The sequence below is a fragment of the Perognathus longimembris genome, chromosome 2 (assembly GCF_023159225.1).
Source record: "Perognathus longimembris pacificus isolate PPM17 chromosome 2, ASM2315922v1, whole genome shotgun sequence".
NCBI classification, from domain to species: Eukaryota; Metazoa; Chordata; class Mammalia; order Rodentia; family Heteromyidae; genus Perognathus; species Perognathus longimembris.
The window spans coordinates 67426680-67447803 of record NC_063162.1 but is presented as its reverse complement, the minus strand read 5'-3'; the positions used below and the strand labels follow the sequence as shown (position 1 = coordinate 67447803).

Genomic DNA, 21124 nt, shown 5'->3' with positions numbered 1-21124 from the left:
TGTGTGTAGGAGTGGAACTTCAGGAGGCCCTACTTGAGATAAAAATTTAATGTCAAGATACAAAGACTTGCCTTCTCTCCCTGTAGCCAAAAGTAAGGTGTGTGTGTTGGTGGGGCGGGGACAGGGGGTTCCTAGGACTAGAACTCAGGACCTGGGCACTAAGGTTTTTCCTTCAAGGCAAGCACTCTACCACTTTGAGCCACAGTGCCACTTCCTGTAGCCAAAAATAAAACACAGAACTTAAGGCTCCTCCTCCCCAGTTGTCTCCGCCCAAAGCAAGACTGCAGCCAGTGGGAGCTAGGCTGCAGCACTTTGGGGAGAACTGTGCAGCTTTGAGGTGGGCGGGCTCCAGAGGCCAAGCTGCCCAATTCGGTGGCTTAGGGTGAAGGGCACTGGGATCCACCAGCTCCTCTGGATCCTGTGCACTCACGGGGATCGCGCCCTCAGAACTGTGCATGCTCACGGGTACCTGGTAAACTCACAGAGATCTGTCCTGCTCCTGGGGATTCTGTAGGCTTGCTGGGATTGGGCGCGCTCCCAGGCATCTGGCGTGCGTTCACTGGGATCCAGTATGCTGGCAGGGTTCTTGCAGGCTCACTGTTAGCGCACTTGGGGACGGAGCACATGGGGGTCGAGGCCACTGTTGGGGATCAGCTCCTGCAGTCTCCTTTGCGGGGGCCAGTGCGGGTGGACCAGAGTGGCACAGAGAGCAGAGGCCCAGAGCCCCCGGCAGCCTCCCCACCGCTGGATCGTGTCCTGCCCAGTCCTGACCTCGCTGCCCATGCCCAACCACAGCGCCTGGGAGAAGCCACGGCCTGATCCAACAGGGAGAGGGGTGCTCGCTCAAGTACAAAAGAAAGATACGTTAATATATGCATTCCTTGGGGCCCCACCAGTGGGTCCAGCAGTTCCTGTTTTCCCTATCACCAGACTGGGAGGAGCGGGAGTTGCAGCAATAGAGGCCAAGGATAGTCCACACCTAGGACCACATGTGGGACCCTCCCCCCATCTTCTCAGCCCAGTTTTCCAATTGTGTTGCGTATTTTCTACAATCATTTCGCTTAATAATGAGCTTTTCTCAAATATGGGCGCACTCCAAGTTTTAAAATACTAGAAATGTATTCCTTAGAACAGTTGGCATCATATGAGCATATTATCTCATATTTTCCTGTTACATGAAGATCCCTTTCAATGCAAGGTAGAAGCTTTTGTGGTGAGGGTATGGGGCAGATGGGAGGGGCTGGGAAAAAGATGGGGGAAGGAGTGCATGGCTTTTGTTGGAGGGAAAAGGCAAAGCCAGAACTGATTGCACCCATTTAGCAATTTTGTGCCTGGGGCCTGGGTGACCTCAGCTTCCTATCTCTAATACTTGAGGTTGCACCTAATTTACTTGGTCTGTCTGACCATCCCAGGACCACAAGAGAAGAGAAGAACTTTGAGTTGACTAAGCCAAACACCCAAGAAAATTAAGCTAAGAGAGAACTACAGAGCAAGTCTATCAGCATGAAAGAGGGCTGAGGAGCGATGGAAACTCATCTTTGTTCCTCTGAACCTATTCTAGGTTCAGGAAGTAAGGTGCCCAAAGACCACCTATCTGACCCTGGTTCACATAGCCAGTGAATATCCAGCCAAGCCTCAAATGGTGGTCCCTTGCATCACAAGATACTACTGTATCTCTACAGAGATGGGTTGACAAAGTCCCTGCGCAAATCAAAGACTCAAACACCAAAGCTGGTACAGTAGATACAGAAGGAGGAGAAGCCTGGAAACAGGTTATTTTATGCAAGTGTGTAGACCTTCCCCTTCTTATTTCTATGGAACTACTGCAACCTTGGCTATCATTTCAACCTTAGTAGTAATTCAGGAACCCATTCAAGATTTCTTCTCCCTCCCCCTTTTTCCTAGCAAGGCATTCCATGCTTTGGTTGGGAGGGCTTATTAATTTGCCTTAATTTAGTTTACAAATTCAATACACTTATAGTCACAGTTTATAAATTTGATCAAACACAGAGCTTTGTGAGTGGTAGGCAAGCAATCTACCATTGAAGTATACTCCAAAAATTCTCTAGGAAAGAAAGTACTTTTGAACATCACACTGAAAGTCAGAAAACATGTTTCCATGTTTACCCACTTAAATAATAAGTCCTTGAAATAAAATTTAAAAACGTAACCTAAGCGGCGGGGAATATGGCCTAGAGGCAAGACTGCTTGCCTCATATACATGAAGCCCTGGGTTCGATTCCTTAGCACCACATATATAGAAAAGGCCAGAAGTGGCACTGTGGCTCAAGTGGCAGAGTGCTAGCCTTGAGCAAAAAGAAGCCAGGGACAGTGCTCAGGCCCTGAGTTCAAGCCCAAGGACGGCAAAGAAAGAAAGAAAGAAAGAAAGAACCTAAGACTTCTTGTTATAGGATTAGGACTTAGATGTTTTAGGACCTATTAAAATATATGGTGAAAATTTTTCCTAGATAAGGAAAGGTCGCAGCTTGTGAAAGGTCTCTGTATACCTGGTGTGTGTACCGGCACATGAGACTCCCCTCTAAAGGCAGTAGGAGCAAAGGAAAGGGAAGAAATAGCTGAATCTTCTCAACACCAGACTGGATTCCACAGAGCCAAGGTTTGTTACTTATCAGGGTTATTAATTTCACTGTTAGTCATGATTACCATCCCTGCCTGTAGCCAAAAAGAATCAGACAGGGCTGCAACACATGATGGAGATTCTTTTGTCTTTTCAGAGGCCAGAGGCCTCTTTCCTTTCTTCTTAGCCTTTTTGACATAGCAGCTCTGAAAAAATTAATGCAAAACTATTTTTTACACAATTGTAGTGTTTCCCTGAGGGGGGCTTCTGACCTGTGTAAGGACCATTTGAATACCTGCCCAAGAAAATGCAGGTTCTTAGCTTCTTCTCTACTCAAGGCCTTCTGAACTAGAAATTACATTTTGGTCAAGCTGGCCCATAAGCGCATTCGAGTTTGGTGCTACCGTTGTGTCATTATGGGCTGTTTACTTCTCTTCCTTCTCTCCTCTGTCATCTTTTCTTCCCTTTTGTCTGCTGGTTCCTCTGACCCCTGCTCACTTGATTGCTTCTCCCTCCTTCATGTGAAGGGTTCACAGTAGCCTAGTATTGTCCTTTTAACAAAATATACTCAGATAGGTGAAGAGAAAGAAGAATGACTATTTCTTATCGCAGTGTCTGCAAGACAGTACGATGAAACACTGGCATCGCCAAGCATCAGCTGTGGGAACATTCCATTTGTGTGGCAGCCTTGTGTTTCCAGCTGTCTTCCCAGGGAAAGGTGGACCTCAGGATTTGGGAACCTTCTTTTGTAGGAGATGTAGCTGATGTGATGTCCCAGATGGTTCCCTGCCACCAGCCTCAGAGCAGAAGATCCCAGCCTGAGTGCCAAGCTTGTGGGGCTGAGGTGGGGAAGACATTGGGGAACGATGGGACTGAATAGAAGAGAAAGGATCAGAGGGGAAAATGGGAACTAACAGGAAAGAGTTAGTATGGGGTTTGGAGCAATGTCAGCAGGGCATGAACCCCTGTTTTTGTCTTCACAGGCCCTGAAAGAAGAGGTCAAGATGGAGGCTGAGGTGAGTTGTGTGTTCACGGCGCCTCCTATTTCTCCTTCTAAGGGTATTCCTTTCCCCCTGCTGAGCTTACAGAAAGACCAGCACAAACTTGGAAAACATATGGCCTTTCATCTACTGATGTGCGTATGTTTGTGGGTGATAGAGGAAGAATTAGCCTCCCTTGGGTTCTTATCTGTGTCCATTCAGCTTCAGGTGGATTCAGTCTTTTCCATGACAGCGAATCCTGACACAACACTCAAGAGCTAGGGGTGGCCCAGGCAACAAGGAGCAACTGGTTGTGGACTGGAACCTCCACACAATGAGGCCAGGTAAGCCTTTCTTCATAATGCCTTGGTTATCTCAGATATTTGCTGTACTGAGGGAATGCTGCCCCTGAGCAACTATCACTACTTGCTTCTTGTGTGACTACTGATCCTTTGTGCCTCATGGTTTGTGTCTGTGTCCTGCTCACTTCCCTTAGCTCTTACTTATGCTCTTTTGCCTTCTTTTTTCCAAGTCTGTATTTCCTCAGGTACTTCTTGTCCTACCCATGACCTTGTGCACTCATCTCTTCCCACAGCATTCATTCTAGGCTGTGTATGTAGGGAAGTCCTGAGTGGATTTGTTCAAGCAGGTTTTTCCATATAATCAGCAGCCGGTTGCTCATCCACACGGAATATTTCCATAGGTACTCCAATCTCATGATAGCACAACCTGGTCTTACTATGTCACCAGTCCCAAGTCGCCTCCTCAGGGACCTCATTCCAACAGGTAGTTACCCAATTTTAGAATTCCAGCTATCTCCCTGATTTCACCAGTCATAAAAGTTTGTATCACTCCATACTGTGAGTTGCTCTAGATCAGATTTGGAGACCTTTGTCGTAAAAAAACATTACAGTTATGGCATGTTTGTTCATCGAACACTGCTTATAATTGCAGCCATAGATGCAACATCTCAAGACTGTTGACTTCTGATGTTTCCTTCTGCCTCCTCACTTTCTCACTTAATTCCTTACCTAGTACCCTGTACCACACTCTCCCTCCTCTGCTCCCTCTCCTGCCAGCACAGATGACCCCTCCTCCACACTGCACACCCCATTGTCTCTGTCATCCATGGAAGGCCTCCCAGGTATGTTTATTGTTGTCCCTTTTTTTTCCACATCGCTGTTCTCACCTTGGCAAAGACATCTGTCCTCATGTCTTACATATTTTCCTTTGTATTACTATATTTTTCATGAAAATGTTTTGTGGTTTTGTTTAAATAATTTTTAATATGACACAAAATGAAACTAGTATCTTCTGTGGGTACAACCATGCATGTAGTTCTCCCCCAGATTGTAGCTACACTTTCTCCTTGCTCCTCATACCTGACCACCACTGTGTGATATACCCTTAATTGACATTATTCAGTTTTCTTAACATTTGTGTCATTTCTCCATCCCATTTTCCCATTCAGTGCTGCATCCCAAGTGTAACATACAGTTGGGCACTGTAAAACCCATGGGGTTGTGCTTGTATTTCCTCCTATCTCCAGGATGCTGAGAAAGATGCTGTTTTCATCTGTGTTTTGTGGATGAGGAGAGTGAGTGTTACACAAATTGCTGTAAGGAATAGGAATGAGATGCTAAGGTGCAGACAGGGATGAATGCATTTGTTCATGTCCACATCTAGCTAATCCTGTCCATCCAGTTCTGCCATTTCTGCTGGCTGAAGGGTTTGCTCAGAGCTGTCTGTCTGGAGGGGACACCATCCCTCTTGTCACTTCCATCATTGCTCTTTCTTTGTCAGTTGTGAGGCTTGAACTCTGGCCTGGGCACAGTCCCTGGCCACTTGAGCTCAAGGCTAGCACTCTACCATGTGAGCCACAGCACCACTTCCAGTTTTCTGGTGGTTAATTGGAGATAAGAGTCTCATGGACTTTCCTGCCCAGGCTGGCTTTGAACTGCAATCCTTAGATCTCAGCCTCCTGGCTAGCTAGGATTACAGGTTTGAGCCACCACTGCCTGGATCATTGCTCTTTCTTTACCTCTCCTCATCTTCTATCCTCTCACTTCAAGCTGAGCTTCCCAGCTTGCTTGGTTCCTCCATGTGTCCCCATGGCCTCTCACTGAATTCCTCAGATACACTTGGTCCTCACTGAATGTTGGTTGACTAAAAGACTGGGTGACTCCCAGGCTATTGCGTAATCCAGTCATCCAGTCCAGGGCTGGAGTGGTCAGTGAAAATGTAGAGGAAGGAAATCACATGGCAGAAATTGTCAAGAAATCTTGCTGACTCCGAATCTGGCTGGGGAGCAAAGGACAGAGGATCCTCAGCACTACCAGCCCTTTGTTATTAGAGAATGATTGCCTAAGGAATGACCCTGGATGACAAGCATTCCAGACTGATAGAACTGTGGCCATGAGTCTTTGCCCAGAAGGTGAGAAGGTTGTCAGTTAGGTGGGTGAAAGAATTCAGCAGAGCATGAATGTCCAGGTGATGATGAGACAATCTGAAGAATTCCCAGTTTGCATTATGTGCTGGAACTGGATCTGGCAGAAAGGAACAACCCACAACTCAAATTGCTGCCTTCCAACCTTTCAGCACAGAGGTGGTCATGGAAGCCTGAAGAATGGTGTTCCCCACTCTGGAGGGATGGGGGAGAGCCAACCACAGAGGCATAACCATTGAGCTTAGGGAGATAAGCTCACCTGTAGGGCAGGGTGAAGAAGGAACAGGGTGATATGTGTCAGCAAACCTTAGCAGCCTGAGGTGAGAAAAGATGAGGAAGGAGAGTTTTAAAGAAGATCCAGTGGCGTGTCTGCTATTTGTGAGGTCCAGGGACATGTGGCTGAGGAATCTGGAATGTGGCAGTGGGGTTTGGATGCCCTGTGGCCCACATTCCTTGCTGAAACAGAGACGTGTGGAAATGAAAGCAAGTTTGCAGTGAGCCCAGTGGGTGAGAGGAGACCAAAGTTGTACCTAAATGCATGAGGAGTCAGAATGATTTGGGAGTGAGTTTTGATTAGGACACGGTGAGACGAAGATAGTCCCAGAGATGGAACAGCACAGGACATCCAGCTCATAGGAACTCCATGTAGGAGAGTCAGTAGAGGCACTGCCAGCTCTGGTGTTATTGTTTTTTGTTAACCTCTGAGCACCCTTCAGTTATCCACACCCATCTTAATTGGTTGTTTATTCTTTCCCCTATTTCTAAATGATAAAAAACATTGAAAGACTGAGGATGAACCCTCCTCTTTCTCCTACCTCTGTTTCTCAGTTACCCAGTAACTCATGTTCTTTACGGCATGGTGCTAGTTTCTTCTTGGTCATCGCGTCAGAGAGATTATAATCATACAAGCACTCCTCCCTTCATACATCCATTTAGTGTGTGTGTGTGTGTGTGTGTGTGTGTGTGTATCCCAGTCCTGGGGTTTGAAATCAGGACCTGAGCACTGTCTGTGAATTTTTGGGCCCCAGGCTAGCACTCTACTACTTGAGTTGTAGGTCCACATCCATTGTTTTTTGTTTGTTTTGTTTTTTATTTTGTTTTTTTTGTGGATGGGAAGGGGGTCAGTTAAGTGAAGGTGAGAATTTCAGTTTTCTACCCAGGCTGGCTTTGAACAGTGATCCTCAGATCTCAACCTCCTGAGTACCTAATATTACAGATATGAGCCACCAGGCTATATATAAAGTGTAGCAGAGAATTTATACTGTTATGTATCTTTGTCTTTCTCCCCCAACAATATGTATCTTGGAGAGTATTTACTCTCAGTACATAGGGAACCAATGCATTCTTTTGTGTAGTTATATCATATTCAATTTTATAGATACAACATTGCTTACATAACTACTACTAGCTGATTATTTTTATCATTGGCTTCTTATAAACAAGGGTAAGCCAAATTCTTTTTACTGGGTAGCTTGTAGGATACGCTCTCAGAGTATGATTTGTTGGAGCCAAAAGATAAGTGCGATTTCTATTGTGATGGCTATTTCTAACTTGCTCTTCCTTTGCCTGTTTTTCTCTCCATGTTCACTAGTGTTCTCTTACTATGACAAAGTTTCTGAGGTTTGTGGTGTCCCAGTACCTCACAGTGGGGTCCGTGGAGGAGCTGATCTCTTTACCTCATAGCAGTCAGGAAGCAAAGAGGAAGAACCTGGGTTTTCAATATCTCTTCCATGGCCACACCCTGTGTCCTCACTTCACTTTACTTTAAACTTCTTCTAGTGACTCTCCTTTTTTCTCCAAACATTTCATCTCATAAAGATTCCTTTCTCTAAGTTGGTGGAACATAATGCTCTGAATGCTAACTTTCTTGAACTCTGTTTTCAGGTCTGGAGTGCCAAACATTAGTGTCTCATAGATCGAGGGGAGGGGAGGGTGTTTAATCTAGGACTTTGATTTACTTTTATGATTAATAGGTGTGTTCCCTTTGTGCTTTCTCAAAAACCACACTGATTTCTTTAATACCATCTTTTCAGTTCTGCTCTATACATTACCAAGTAGGTTATTCACGTTAGCATTACTGAAACAAATGCCTGAGATAATTGGTTCATACAGTAAAAGGTCTATGTTGGGTCAGAAATTGAAGGTGCCAGTCAATGGTCATTTGCCCTATTTCCTTTGGGCCTGTGGCAAGGTGGCCCAACACAACAGGACACATGTCTCAGAAGAAAGCCGTTCACTCATGAGCAGAAGGGAGAAGCCATGGTCCCCAATAACCAGAAGACCTCCTGCTAGGTCCTGCCTGATAAAGGTTTCCCACAATCCAGGATTGCTAACTTCTTGATGCTGAATACCTTGGCTTCTGGGAGAGACACTTCAGATCCAAATTATAGCACTATATTCTGTATCATAAAACATGTCTCAGAACTGGGTACTGGTGGCTCACAGTAGCTGCTCAAGAGGCTGAGAACTGAGGATCCTGGTTTGAAGCTCACCTGGTCAGAGAAACCTGAGCAGCTCTTCAATTTACCAGCAAAAAATCAGAAGTAGAAGTGTGGCTGAAATGGTAGAGCACCAGCATTAAGGGCAAAAGCCAAGGAAGGGAGAGCATGAAGCCCCATGTTCAAGCCCCAGTACTGGCACACATGCCAAAAGAAAAGTCTCTGCACACTGCAAGAGATTTATATCATTGAAAGAATATTCTCTGGCCACGTGGAACAAAATAAGATGTCAGTAATAAGAACATTTCTAGCATACCTTGAAAGACTTGGAAGAAATCTGAGCTAAGGCTAGAGCAAAAGAGAAAAGAAGAGGGGCAGTGTCAGGGGTGGCAGCTGGTGACAGATCACAAAGGTGAAGGGAAGGGACAAGTCTGAGGTGACATTCCTATTTCTGTGCTCAGAAACATTCAACACCTGGGTTTAAGGGATACATGGAAGTAATTTGTAGAAATCAGATTACATTGAGTTGTCTCATAATCTTGAAATGTAGACCTGATATTCCCTGTAATCAATATCCATGTAGCCCCCAGCAGTGCACTGAGATGGTATTTAAGGTGTCACAGTAGAGTGGCCATGGTGGTGGCTAACCTGTGGAGAGCTATAGTAAGGACGTCAACCACGTAGGTCCTGTTTCCAAGTGCCCCTGTCTGCCAGCATCTTATATAGCTGCAGTAACTGCTGAAGGACTCATCAGATACTCACGTCCCTGGAAGATAGAGGACGAGGCCACAGTTCAGGCTGGGTAGCAGAACTTTCAGCAGAGAATTCTTTCATCAATAGAGAGGTGGCAATAGGTAGAGAAAGCCAATTGGAGGTGGGCACTTGGAAAGTTTTTCACACAAAAACATGAGTAAAGCCACGTCAGGATGTGTTGGGCAGAGCTGACTTACCTGTGAGCCCAGGAGAACCTTAGTCCAGCCACAGTATGACAGCTTCCTGTGTTGTGCGACGATAGCTCTTCCTGCTTCCTCTTGGCTGTCCTTTGCTGTTCTCTGCTAAATGACAAACTCCACCTGGTCTGTTGTGTTTCAGCCTGTGAGGAAGTTCGGCGTGGTGGTGGTTGGTGTTGGCAGAGCTGGATCCGTGAGGATGAGGGACTTGCAGAATCCAGAAGGATCCTCGGTGTGCCTGAAATTGATCGGCTTCGTTTCCAGGTGGCTTGGACTTGCTTGGTACCCTATAATTTGCAGAAAGCATGGTAAAAGATAAGGCAACAAAACATAGACATCGTCTAGATGAGAAAACCATACAAGTCTTTCCCACAAAGTCTCAGGTTTGAGCTGAACTTGCAACTGAAAAGGAAGGGGCCTTAAGCTGGTGTGGGCATCAAGTGGGGACCAAAAGACAGAACAGGGAAACCGAGCACCAGGCATGTCTGCTACAGAAGGGACACCGTAAATACAGGGTGGGGTTGGTCTACAAAAGGCTGGTGGATGTGTGGGAGTTTATCATTCCACCAGCTATCAGAGAAGGCATCCTTATGGTGGCCCCAGGAGTCACACACCTTCTGGCATTCTGAGTCCCATACATAGTCAACATCACTAGGAAGCTGAGCCATAGGAAGGTTAAGTAGTTTTCTAGAGATCACAAACCTGGAAAACCTAAGAATGTAAGACTGAATGATTCCAAAGCTAATCTTTTAAACACTGGGTGTTCTCTTACATTAATACTTTTAAACCCACTTTTCTTTAAAGACCATTTATTTCCTACAACAGATAGGAAACCAAGCCTATCACTCTGTTTCTTCCTTTCCCCAACCCTACTCACACACACAAACTCACCAACCATCACACCAAGCTGATTCTGTACAATGTCATTTACCAGCATTAATAGTCAGCTAGATGGAGACACTAAACTAAATAAGCAGACTATTGTAATTTTTCATGCTGGAGAGTCTTCATATTGTAATTCATCAGGACACATTCTTACAGTCTGTTTGTTCCTCTAAGTGTTGAATGTGAACTTTTAAGCCCCAGGAAGCCCTAGAAGTTCTAGAATTGCTCTTTGCCAAGCTTCTTCATATAACACTTTAAGAGTTTCACACCCAGTAACAGCCTGTGTATACTTCTCTGAGGCTGCATTGGAACCCCACTCCAGCTCAAGGATAAAGTGGACTTTCTTTTCCCCAGCCCCATAGTGGTAGGAAGATGGGCAGTTCATGCCAATGCCTTATACCCACACAGCTTACACCCTGCCATTACCACAGTGTTCCTCATTACCCCCTGGCCTGTTTCTGCTGTACCCTCCAGGAATCCTCTTCTGAAACCCTAGGCTAGCAGTCTTCTTTGCCTTTTATCCTTGAACCCCTGCTTTTCAGCACATTCCTCATGTGGCCAGCTTTCCATTGTGTGTGGGGGGGGGGGTGGGTATGCCTATGTGTGCCTTCTGCTCATGGAAAGGTTAGGGTTTTGTTTAATTTTATTTCTCCTAGAGTGCCTAGCATATGGTTGGCATGCACTAATCCTGATCACATCCTATAGTGAGTTGGATGGTCCATGGAAGGAAACATAGCATATTATTCTTGGGGAGACAACTTCCCCAAATTCCTTCCTCTTGCCTTGACTGCGATTGGCTGGAGCCTCTGCTGGTAGCTATGTCCATTGTTGTCAGGGATTTTAGCCCTGCCCCTCCCTCCAGCTCCCCCGACCTGTGGGAGAGATGGGGAAGGCATGCCCCAACCAAGGAGCCAAGAAAGGATAGGGTCGACAGACTGCTGGCACCCAGCCCTCCCTCCAGGGAGGACAATCAGATGCGTCTGGGAGTCAAGTCTGTGCAAGATCTTGTTTATTGAGGAAGTACATACAGCTAAATAGGGCAGAGGAGCCAATCAGGTCAAAGATCGGCAGGATGGGGAGGGGTGTAAGGGGGGAGGCATGAGCTGTCCTAAGGGCAGAAGAGCTGGTGTGTCACAACCCACAGAATCGCCTCCGGGTTCATCGTTACGCGCCATCTTAGCCACCTGTGGCCCAAGGACTGAGAAACAGGCGGGACCAGCTGGTTGACTCTGGGCCTGTCCCACACCTTCATTGTCCCTTGAGGTCATCTGTTGTTCAGCCTCAGCACTGGGCATGGGACAGACTACCATGCCTTTTGTTCTTCCATCGCTGGACTCCTCCATGTCCTGTATGAGTCAGAGTACCTGTGCTCCTGTCCTGGTCCTGCTCCCATCCAGCTGTGGCACTTGGTAGAGGAGGCAGAGACCCTCACCTTCTGCTTGACAGTCACCAGGCCTTGAAGTAAGCAAAAGAGCTTGAATTCAGAAGGTGAATGGCACCCCAGGAATGTTCTGGTTGGATCTAGGCTATATTTTGTACCCAAGTTTGACTAAGTGTCTGGAACTTATTTGACATTAAAGGATATTATTCTTTTATTTTAGAAAAATAGTACTCAGAGCCTCTCTTGGCTTCTTACCAGCACTGGCAGTGTTGGCTCCCAGGTCCAGATCCCCTGACTACCCAAAGTTACATGGGAAATGCCCCAGATGTGGGAGGGAGGACATTAGGTCCTTTCCAAAGGCTGATGTCTGGGCATTGTTGGGAAGGATGAAGGGCAGTCCTATTGTGAGCACCCTTTCTGCACTGTTCTGAACTAGACGGGAGCTTGGCAGCATCGCAGACGTGCAGCAGATGTCTTTGGAAGATGCTCTTTCCAGCCCAGAGGTCGAGGTGGCCTTCATCTGCAGTGAGACCTCCAGCCATGAGTGCTACATCAGGTGGGTTCTTTGCTGGAGGCAGTCTTTGCCTGTGCACGGAATAAGCGCTGAGCCAGCTAGAACCCTGCACCTGGGTTTTTAAGGCTAAGAGAAGACTTGTGGTTGTTTTGGAATCTTTAAAAGCTGCTGTCAGGCCTCTACTGGGATAGTGTGTGTTACTGTGGTGATTTTCTCCATGTCCCTGGACAGCATGCTGAATCTAGGATGCACAGCCACTATATCCCTGCCTGGCTGGTGCTCAGAGCCTGCTCAAGGATCCTGAGGCACTCACTGGGACCACAACAAGGCTTCATTTTGAGAAGCTTATGTGGCCTGTGGAGAGGGGAGGCTGGAGGAAAGGTGTGGAGCCGGTGGAAAGAAGCCTGAGGGAGGCATCTCTCCTTTTAGAGAGCCTGTCTAGTAAGTCTGTTTGATCCCCTAAAGCCCCTAAAAATGGGAGGGCAGGAAAGATTGCACATTTACAAAAGCTCTTTTGGCTCTTTAATTGTTCCATGTTGAAATGTTCTTGCCATATGTGTGTAAGGAGATGGTGTGCTGGAAGACAGGAGATGTTTCTGCTTGCAGAGCAGGAGAAGCTCAGTGGGGCATCTCCGGGGAGTGGATGCACAGCCCAGAGCTCTGCAAGCCTTTGGCAGGGCCTGGTACGCTGGGAGGAGGCCCAGGGAGGAGCTGGGCCAGGTGACAAGGCTTGTCACTGCCTCCCTGAGGTGCAGCTTCCTTTCTGGGTTCTCACAGGAAACCCAGAGGCCACTTACTGCTGTTCCTGAGAGTCAGTTTAGCCCTAAGTAGACAATAAAATTTCCTTTGAGTCCCCTTCCAACTTCTTGGGCACCAGGGTAAATTTCCTTGAAAAGGTGATCTATTTATTCTGGTATCTCTAAATGCCTACAGCCTGGTATGAAGACAATCATTTTCACACTCCACAGGACAGCGTTGAAGGTCTTTCAAAGTATGGTCCTCAGGGACTACTATGTTCTCACACACACGGGTGCGAGCACTTTCTCGCTCTCGCTCTCGCTCTCTCTTTCTCTGTCTCTCTGTCTCTGTCTCTCTGTCTCTGTCTCTGTCTCTCTCTCTCTCTACCCCCTATCCCCTCCCCTCCCCAGCCTACCTCCAGCACACTAAAATTTGCAAATGGAAAAAATCTCAGAAAATGCCAAGAAACATGTTAGGCAAAACTGAATCTGGAAAATGACTTCTACTAACAGGACCTAATTCAGATGTCCTAGGCTAAACCTGGTCAGACTGCTTCAGAGACGGCTCACTGCTATGGGGTCTGTAGTCTTTCTAATACTGTGGAAGAAGTAGTTTGTTTGAGAATATATTTGTGTCCCACATATATATGTGTGTCCCACAGTAACTGAAAAATAGTATGTAACTGAAAGCCACTGATTGGACATGTATATCAGAGCTGAAGAGGCTCTCAAAGGGTACTCAGCCATCTCCCAGCACTCCCTTCCACCCTGTCAGTGATCATTCATACACAGATGCTATTCTCCATCTGGAGGATCCCCTGAGTGACACTCGTTTGAACAGTTCTTGTGCTATGTTTCTTGTTTTTCCAAGGCAGTTCCTAAGTGCTGGCAAGCACGTCCTTGTGGAATACCCCATGACACTGTCACTGGCAGCCGCTCAGGAAGTGTGGGACCTGGCGCACGAGAAAGGTGATGTATGCTCTTTGTCTGCACGACTCCCTTCCTAAGGTGTTCCACCTTGAGGAGTGTGACTTCATCTCTGTACCTTTCAAGCTGAACCCATTTCAGCCATGCTGCTCTGCCTCCACTATGGATACACAAGCAAGGGACATGGCGAGCACAGGGATGGGTGCAAATGTGTAAACTTTTCTTTTCCAGTTTACTTTATTGTTGTTTTAGAGGTGATAAACAGTGCAGTGTCCTTCACATACATCCAGAAATAAGTACATTCTCTTCCACACAATGTCATCTGTTCTCCCTCTCCCAGCTCCACCCACACTTTGCATAGTTCACGTTCATCAATGTCCGGTGCAGCCCATGCACTCCACTGCTGCACGTTTTCTCCCTTTTTTCTCTGATTCTGTGCCTCCCCCCACATGCCACAGACGTAAATATGAATACGCCATATATAAGGTAAAGAATACAGAGTCAGCAAAAAAGAATAAATTCAGAAAAAAGTCTTTCGTTTCCATATATTTGGGGTTCATATTTAAAATATGTTTCATATATATGAGTATATATATATATATACTCATATATATGAAACATATATATATATATATAGTTTCTGTCGACACAAGTTAGAGTCAGGACTTTTTGCTGATTATATTGCCAATAGAAAAGTGCCCCAATCAGAGTACTTGATTGTTCTATGTGTATTTTCTCTAGTTTCTACATTTTCACCTAGGTAACAACTATTTAGAAATGTTCACTGTATGTGAAGAATGTGAAAACTCTTTTATGTACTTACTGTACTTAATGCTCAGATAAACTCTTGAAGTAGGTGTTTTACTTGCTCCTGCTGTAACCGAATCCCTGAGCCTTGGTATCTCATAAAGAAAAGAGATTTACATGAGGCTCAGTACAAAGGCTAGAATTCCAGGCTTAACCAGCTGTATCCACTTGGCATGTGGAGTGGGCCTCCTTTTGTCCCACACCCAGTGGAAATGTGGAAAGGCTGGCTGGCACATTCACACAGAGAAGATCTGAACTCCCCTTAAGAGCCACTTCCATCCTGTGAGGGCAAAACAAAAGCATTGGTCTGTTTGTGGGAGGAGGGGCCCAGATTCATCCCACTGGACCCCTCTGCCATGTTTACAACCAAGCAGTAAGACACTGGAGCCCTGCTGGGAGCAATATTTATAAGGAACATGTGTCCTGTCCTGAGGCAGACACAGAATCTCAAGATGTGCAACTGTACACAGTGGTCCTAACTGGCTTGTGTTTCCCATTTTTGTCATGGCAGGAAAGGTCTTGCATGAAGAGCACATAGAACTCTTGATGGAGGAATTTGCATTCCTGAAAAAAGAAGTCGTGGGGAAAGAACTGCTGAAAGGATCCCTTCACTTCACAGGTCAGTTTTAGTGTGCAGACACATTGAATGCCCAGCTCCTTTCCTTCTTCCGGAAGTTATAGGAACATTGGCTGGGTGGACAGTATTTCATGTATTGTATATTGGACTATATACTGTATGGTAGTCATTCTTTGAGAGCTTCCTGTTCTCATGGATGGATGGATTCTCATGTGGGAGTCAGGACCTGAGTCCTGAGTGATCACTCAGTCACCTGAGTGATTTTCTTAGGGAAAGCAGATCTTTAGGATCCTCGACCTCATTGAGTGTAAGATCCTTCATGTGTTCAATAGTTTCAAAACAATGCAACTTCATAGTTTGTCTGGTCATTGAAAATGTCATACAAGAGTTGTGACAGGAGGGATAACAATTCAAGTGTCATATAACTCATATGATAGTCATGTAAAGTTGGCCATTATTACCTTTGGTACAGGTAAAACAATAGATGCTCATAGGCCTTGAGCTCACTCACCAGTCATGTGACAAGCCAGGCTGGAGTTTCACTATGTGGCAGAAACTTACAGGAGCTTTTTAGTAATGTGTTCAGAGGAGTTGAACTACAGGAGATGGTAAGCAACCCAGACAGAGCCGATTTTCCTTCTAAGTCTGATGCTTCCCTTCGATCCTAGTGCTTTCTCTAACTTTTGTTTGCTTTTACTTAGAACTTTTCTGTGTGTCACGCTGGGGCTTGCACTTAGGTCTGAATGTTCTCTGCTTTTTCCCTCAAGGCTAGCACTCTACCACAGGTGCCACAACTCCACTTATGGCTTTATGGAAGTAAACTAAAGATAAGCGTATCATAGACTTTCCTGGCCCAGCTGGCCTCAAACCAAGTAGCTTAGATTATAGACATGAGCTACCAAATTCTCTGGGTCTTCTTCTACAGCATACTCATTGTTTTAAGTGTTAATGTCACAGTCATAACAAATGTTTCATCAACATAATGCAACATATACGCAGTCTTCAGTTTAGGTTCTGTTTAAGATTTGGGCTAAGGCCAGAGGTGAGCATTGAGCATCATGTTTGAGCAGAAATTCTAATACTTAATCCTAATACCTGAGTGTACTTTTATGAAGACTTAAGGAAACATTTAGTACTCTATCAGCTTGTTGACCTTGAACTAGATGAAAGGTATTGCTGTTTTCTGCAGTCTTTTAAGATATTCTGATGTGTGCCATTTCTTGTGGAGTTTATAAGAATCTATGTTTCAGGGCCGATAGAGGGTGGCTCGTCTCCTTTGGGTGGTGATGGGAAATAACTCAGGACTTCAGACCTGCTTCACATGAGCCATGCTTCAGCTTTTGCTTTTGCTTTGTTTGTTTGTTTTTCAGATAGGGTCTTGCACATTTAGCTGGTGCCAGCCTGAGTCAGTGATCTTCCTACCCCTTCTGCCTCCTGAGTACCTAGGACTACAGGTCCTGCTTTTTGAGATAGAATCTTACTAACTTTTGTCCAGGCTGGTCTGGGCAAAAGTGTCCCTGTCCTGTAGGTGATATTACAGGTTTGCACCACTGTGCTTGGCTGCTAGATGACTTTCAGTCATTTATTGAAGAGCATGGAGATATGTGTGTATGTGTGTGTGTGCACGCACTTGTGCGCACACGCATATGGGGCTATATATGGACATGAAAATATGCTGAATATATTAGGAGCCTAAAAGTCTTTATTACCCTCTTTAGCTGAATTGAGTGCTGCTGCCAGTAGCACATCTCATTTTACTAGCAAAATGGAATTTCAAAATTAAAAGGGAGTTGTTTTTGTGAGTCCACATTTAGCCACCAGGTAAGGCAAGGTCCCTGTGTCCATCTGCTCTCCCCTGGCTGCTGGACTCTTTCCCTTGTGAAGCATTCTCTTCTTGCCAGTCCCCTCAGCATTTGTGCTTCCCCACCACTGGCCCTTTGTCAGGCATTCTCTTCTTGCTAGTCCTCACAGTATTTGTGCTTCCCCACAGCTGGCCCATTGGAAGAGGCGCAGTTTGGCTTTCCTGCATTTAGTGGCATCTCTCGTCTGACTTGGCTGGTGTCCCTCTTTGGTGAGCTTTCTCTGGTGTCTGCCACTTTGGAAGAGCGAAAAGAGGAGCAATATATGAAAATGACTGTGCATCTGGAGACCAAGGACAAATGGTAAGTTGTTAGAGACAGTAAATAGGAAGGAGACTTTGGGATGTGTCCCTTGTTCACAAGGATGACAATAGAGAAAACCCCAAGGGGCACAGCCAGGTGTTTACTGCAGAGAGCTGGCAGCTTCCAAAGTCTAGGAAGGATCCTCACTTGTGCTGTCTCCATTTGCCAGTGAGTGGGTCGTGGCTTATGGAATTCAAGCATGTTTACTGTGGTTTTGTTTGTGTACTTACTTTAGAGATGGGGTTCTCACTGTTTTCCCAGGAAGGTCCCGAACTATTTGGCTCAGGTAATCCTCTTGCCTCACCCTCCCCAGTAGTTTGGACTCTAGGCCTGCACCCCTGCTCCCAGCTCCTTTCTTGTAGCTTTATTGATGTGGAAATGGAGGTGTAAGAAACATCTTGACATTCTTCACTGCCTCAAATTTGAAGGACTTGAGAAATTTTCTGCGATAACTCAGGGTATTTATATTAGCTCAGGTTCTATCCACTGTCTTTCAGCTGTCTTCTTAGCCTGTGACTGGCTTGTGACTGTGCCTTGGAGGAATGCTTTGGCATGTGTCCAGTTATTTTCTCTCTTCCTTCCCCCTCATCTGATTCTGTAAGCTAGAATGAGACACTTCAGCTCCAAGAAGGAAACTGTCTGGGCACACATTTGGAGCTACTGATAATTGTTGTCGTAGGACAGAATTCCTCAAGTTACCTTCAGACAGTGTAGTTGAGTGAATGAGAACACAAAGTAATCGTGAAAATGGCCCACAGAATACCTAGAAAAGTAGCGGTCATCCATCCGACCCTTGTTGTACAAATGCAGTCTAAGGCGATGCTTTGTGGCTAGCATGACTTGGCCATTCACGAGCGTTTGCAAACTCAGTCTTTATACCAGCTTAGTGAGGTGGGCATCCAAGAGTCTTCCCAAGGACGCTGTTAGACCTTTCCTTGTCTGGAACAAATGACAGAGAGAAATTGATTTCAGGAGGAAAGGTGTGTTTTGGCTCCCCTTCAGGCCTTTGAGCGCAGGCACAGTTGTGATGAGCTGGTGGTGAGGCTGACATCATGAAATCAAGAGTGAGCAGTGGCAGAGGCTGCTCACCTCCTGCGGCCAAAGCAGGCTGCACAGTCCATGAAGGGGCAAGGTCAGACACACACCCAGTGATCTCCTTGCACTAGACCCTAACTCATAGGTTTTCAGCACCTCCCCAAATAGACCCACAACAAAGGAGCGAGCCTTCAACTTGGGATACTATGCAGCCATTTTCTCTTCAACCACTAACTGATACAGGGCTCTGAAGTCCCTAGGCCAGTTGCTTTTTGCAGCACTCAAGCTGTGTGAATTCTCCCTAACAGTGCTGGAAGCACACTAAAACAAGTTTAGACTTTGGGAGTTACTGTCTGTACTTCCTCACAGTGCTCACTTAGCATTGAGGGGAAGGGTCACCGGCCCCACATCCCAGAGGGAGTTAGGACATTTCAGTGCTGCTTACTCCCAAACTCTAGTCCCTCCTAACTTACTGGCAGTTTTTCAGTTGTTTTTATGGCTATGCATTCAGATATTGCTTAAGCCAAACTCATGCAGCTATCCAGTATATAAGCAGTGACTAAATCGACTGTATCCGGGTCCTCAAGGTGCTGTGGAAGGAGATCACAGGCCTGTGCCCTGCCTGGTCCCTCAGGACTGGCTAGAAAATTGCCACCTCGGCAGCGCTACAGACAGGGGCTGACACTGGGTAGAGGATGTGGCCAGGCAGCTTCCTGCAAAGGGGACGAGGCACTGTCAGTGCTCTGGTTGGTGAATATTTGATTTGTCACTATTGATGAGGGATGAAAAAGAGGAAGCCCTAGGGAGCCCACGTCTGGCTTTGTTGGACCATGTGGAATCACTTGCTGTACACACTCAGAATATGAATGGACCAGGCCTCTCCTTTAGGTCAGAATTTACCTGGGAAAAGATTCTTCCTTTTGCACAGGCAGACATCACAGCTCTTACCTGAAATCCAGAAAAGAAACAACCAAAAGCAACTCAGAGAAAGGAGGGTCACACTTTGAAGAACAGACATGTATCTGACTTTGATTTTAGGTTTTCAGGAGCTCTGATATGTGCTCCAGTGAGAATCTGAATAGAATAGAGAGGACTGATTTTGAACCAATAGTTTGCATTTTCCTGCATGGGAGGTGGTGGTGAGAGAGTCATTGAGATTGTGATGAGAAGAACACTAAGGATCCTTCCTCATGAAATGTTCACACTTTAAACACACATGATTGCAAGTGGTACTTGGATGGCCTGTCTTCCATACATGAACACTCTGGAAGGAACAATAAAACTCCAGGAAAAAAGTCCTGAGAGGCTCTGGGCTAGGGATTAGTTGTGTAATTCTCGCTACTCAGGAAGCTGGGATCTGAGGACCCCATATGAAGAAGCCACTGCAGGCAGGAGAGTCCATGAGTCTCTTATCTCCAAATAAACACCAAGAGAGCCACAGGGGGAGCTGTGGTTGAAGTGGAAGAGCACTAGCCTAGCTTATAGCAGGCAAGCTCAGGCACGGTGTCTAGGCCCTGAGTTCAAGCCCCAGAACTGCACAAAAGGAAAGGTCTGAATGCCAGACTTGTTTCCACAAAGTCAATGAGTAGATTCTGCTATGCTGGGACCAAAGTAATCAAGAGCAGTTGGCACCAAAGTTGGAAACGCAGTCCCTAATGTCTTGCAAAGAGGTGAACATCTGGATGTCACTGAGCCAACATGTTGAGCCACAGCTGCAAGGAAGTTGGGTGCCCACAGAGGCCCTGGCCCCAGGAGGTTGGCAAGCCTTCCCACCTCTTTCCTGTCATGTGCTTTTTTTTTTTTTTTTTTTTTTTTTTTGCCAGTCCTGGGCCTTGGACTCAGGGCCTGAGCACTGTCCCTGGCTTCTTCCCGCTCAAGGCTAGCACTCTGCCACTTGAGCCACAGCGCCGCTTCTGGCCGTTTTCTGTATATGTGGTGCTGAGGAATCGAACCTAGGGCCTCGTGTATCCGAGGCAGGCACTCTTGCCACTAGGCTATATCCCCAGCCCCCATGTGCTTTTTATCATGAGGATTCTCTTGTCTTTTTGCAGTCCACTAACCTGGATTGAGGAGAAGGGGCCTGGCTTCAAACGAAACAGATTTTGAAGCTCCCATTTCAAATGTGGGTCTCTGGAGAATCTGCCAAGCGTAGGAGTCAACCAGAAGATTTTCCTGAAAGATCAAGAGCTGTTTGTCCAGAAGCTCTTGGGCCAGGTCTCTGAGAAGGAACTGTCCACAGAAAGGAAGCACATCCTTCACTGCCTGGCGCTGGCAGAGGCAGTCCAGATGTGCTGCCGCCCAGAGAAGTAGGACAGGAAGCAATGGGCACTGCAGCACCGGATCCCAGTTTGCTGTTCTCAGCTGTTTCCCTTTCCCTCCATTCTTAAGAGGAGCTGAGTTGCCCTCACTCCTTTCCAGTAGCCTGATCCCCGTGTTGGAGAAAGATGATGCCTATGCCTCTACCTGCTGTGGGAGTAACACATGGGGATGGGGTCCTGGAGGTGGAGACACAGAAAGTACTTACCACGGTGGAGCTGAATTGGCTGTTCTGTACTACAGCTTCGGTTTTCTCCTCCCTACGGCGCTGTGACGTGGAGTAGGTTATTGGTATATTGGCTTTTGGAAATTAAAAAAGAATAAGTCTACATCATTATAAAAGAATGAGAAAAGGCACACCAAGTACTTTGTCACAAGCATGGATTATACC

At 46.2% G+C, this 21124-nt stretch overlaps 1 pseudogene; it reads left to right on the top strand.

Annotated features, from left to right (window-relative positions):
- The first annotated feature begins 1574 nt into the window (after positions 1-1574).
- On the top strand, positions 1575-20856 carry LOC125346658 (annotated as a pseudogene).
- Positions 20857-21124: the final 268 nt, after the last annotated feature.